Raw genomic sequence first — 2,680 nt, forward strand, 5'->3', positions numbered from 1 at the left:
CCGGGAGCGGCAGGACTCGGGCCGGAGCGTGGCCGGACCCCCACCCGCCGAGGGGCCCAGGGAGGAGGCGGTGAGTGCCCTGGAGGGGACGCGCGGGGACGCGGCGGCGGGTGCAGTGGCTCGAGCCCGCCCTGTCCTGCTCCGGCTTCTGAAGTTTGCAGTGGAGCCGACTCCCGCCCAGGGAGCCCCCCGCCATCCCGCTCTGCGTGCCGACGGGAAGGGCCGTAGCCGCGCCGAGGGGCCGTCCCATCTGCCGCGCCGCGGGCTCCGCAATTCCGCAGGCCGCCTGGGGGAGGGGGCGCAGTCGCTGGAGGGCTGAGCCGTCTCCAGGGGCCCCTCGAGGGCCCCCATCCGCTCGCCTCTCGCACGCCCCGGGGCCCCAGAGAGTCCTCGCTCGCTGGCGACCCATCGCCCTCTGCTGCGAGCCCCGATTCCTGGGTCTGCTGCCCGGGGCCACCATCTGGAGCCCACGGCGACGCCGGCCCGGGCCGGGGGTGTACCCTCCCCTTGGCAGTGATCGGTGGCCCCACCCCCGCCGAGACCAAGTTCAACAAGTTTGGCCAAGAAGTCCTAGAGCTCGGTGGCTAGGCCTGGCCCTGCCGCTCCGCGTGGCTCCGCGGGCTCCGAGTTATGCAGCTCCGGGCGGCAAGGGGTCCTGTCGAGGGGCGCGGTCTATAAGGGTTGAGGCCAGAGGCGCGTAGCCCCTGGGCGCCGAGCTCTGGAGTGGACGCTGGGGTTCAGAGTGCGTCATCTGGGAGAAGGCACCCCGGCCGGCAGGTCGGGTTTCCAAAAGTGTCCCTTTGTTATGCCCCTCCCTGGCCCTGCCTCCTCCCCTTTGGCTGCGCCACCCCTCCCCAGCCTCCTGACCTCCTGGCTGGCTCTGGCTTCTGGTTCCAGCCCCTCTAACCTCGCTGCCCCTCTCCGGACCAGCCGACTGACCCCGCCCCCCCTCACCCCGCCCCGCTCTGTCCTGAAATCCTAGGGCTGCGGGCGCACCGGGAGGGGCCACCAGGGGAAGAAGCCCTAGGGCGCAGCCTGTGACTCAGGTCCTAGGGATGGGCCGGGCAGAATGGCTGAGCTCCCTACCAGGGGCAAGCCCCCAGCTTCTGGAAGGGGTTAGGGCTGGTCTGGGGCCGGGTACCTTCAGGCCTCAGGTAGGGAGAGTGGGTCTTCCTGAACCAGGGACTCCTACCTTGGCCCGTGCAGCTGCAAGGAGAACCTGCCAAGCCCACGAAGACCTCTTGGAGCCGAATGTGCTGGCTCCCCGGGCTGGGAAGATTGCATTACCTGCTTTCTGAGCTCTTGCCTGTGGTGGGGACTGATTTGGGTCTCTGCTGAGCTCAGGAGGCACAGGGTGCCAACCCCCTCAACAGGGGCCAAGGTGCAAGCCCCCCCCCCGCCCCCACCACCACAGAGAGGTCAGGCTGGGGCTGTGGGGCCTGGCTGCACCCGGGGCTTGGGCCCGTGTTTGCTCTGGGAGGCCGGAGGGAGCTGTGCCAGCCCAGTACACACAGCTTGCTCTGTTCTGGGGCCAGAGAGAGGGAAGGGGTGGGGGGCAGCTCTCTGGGGAGCAGGGAACTCGGAGGCTGGAACAGGCAAGGGGCCCCAGGCTCCTGAGGCTGGACTGGGGCAGGCTCCAGAGCCCTGTGATTCATGGTGGCAGCTCTCTTTCTCTCCAGCGCCCTGTCAGGCCCTCTCTGGACAGGCAGGACAGATTCCAGAGGGAATGAAGTGACGAGCTCGTGAGGCCCCTGGTGGGCATCTCCATTGCCTGGGTCTCCGCGGAGCCCCAGCTCTGCCTCCTGTTAGCAGAGGGGGAAGTCCACCTGCACCAAGTGTTCCCACAGCTGTTGGAGCCGGTGTGTTTACTGCGCTCCAGGTGGACATCACCTGTTTTCTCACTTAACTAATTATTGCTGATTCCAGTTCGTGGGGACACACAAATGAGAATCCCGGAAGCCTCTGTCGGTGACTGAAGACAGACACTGTCCTGTCAGCCACAACTCCATGGGTTATACGCCCTGGCTGAAGGGTCACCCAGGGCTATGGGAGCAAGGACAGAGGAACAGGGGAAGTGACTGAGGAGAAGATGCCTTAATTGGAGGTTTGAAGGAGGAGCAGAGGTGCATGAGTTTGGAGGAAGCTCTGTGACAGCGCCCTGCTTTGGGGACAAAGGGCACACACTGTCCTCCTGGGTCTGGCTATGTCCCTTGGGCTTGCTCAGAGAGGAACTGATTTCCTTCTAGGGTCTGTGAGTCAGTCGGTGTTGGGGACAGGGGACAGCTGAGACCCTGCCCAGAGGCAGGCGGGGAGCAGCCACATGCCACTGTGTTCTTGAGTCTCTGGGGCTGTGGCTCTGGGCTTGGAATTAGCCTGCCCGCCTCTGCAATTCTAGGGAACTTTTTTTTTTTTTTTTTTGAGACCCGCACTCTGTTGCCCAGGCAATGGTGCAATCTCAGCGCACTGCAACCTCCACCTCCTAGGTTCAAGTGATTCTCATGCCTCAGCTTCCTAAGTAGCTGGGACTACAGATGCCTGCCACCATGCCTGGCTAATTTTTCCATTTTTAGTAGAGATGAGGTTTCTCCATGTTGGCCAAGCTGGTCTCAAACTCCTGACCTCAGGTGATCCACCCACCTCAGTCTCCCAACGTGCTGAGATTACAGGCATGAGCCACCAC

General features: G+C 64.3%; 1 protein-coding gene across 2 annotated transcripts in view; it reads left to right on the top strand.

Moving 5' to 3' along the window:
* Positions 1-2,680, top strand: part of PACSIN3 (protein kinase C and casein kinase substrate in neurons 3) — a 10,230-nt gene continuing 7,550 nt past the window's right edge. For both annotated transcript variants that reach the window (XM_017862006.1, XM_017862007.1), the window contains exon 1: positions 1-70. The gene's annotated coding sequence lies outside the window, so the exon portion shown is untranslated. The remainder of the gene's footprint in view (positions 71-2,680) is intronic.

Source organism: Rhinopithecus bieti, unplaced genomic scaffold (genome assembly GCF_001698545.2).
Source record: "Rhinopithecus bieti isolate Rb0 unplaced genomic scaffold, ASM169854v2 scaffold_61533, whole genome shotgun sequence".
Lineage (NCBI taxonomy): Eukaryota > Metazoa > Chordata > Mammalia > Primates > Cercopithecidae > Rhinopithecus > Rhinopithecus bieti.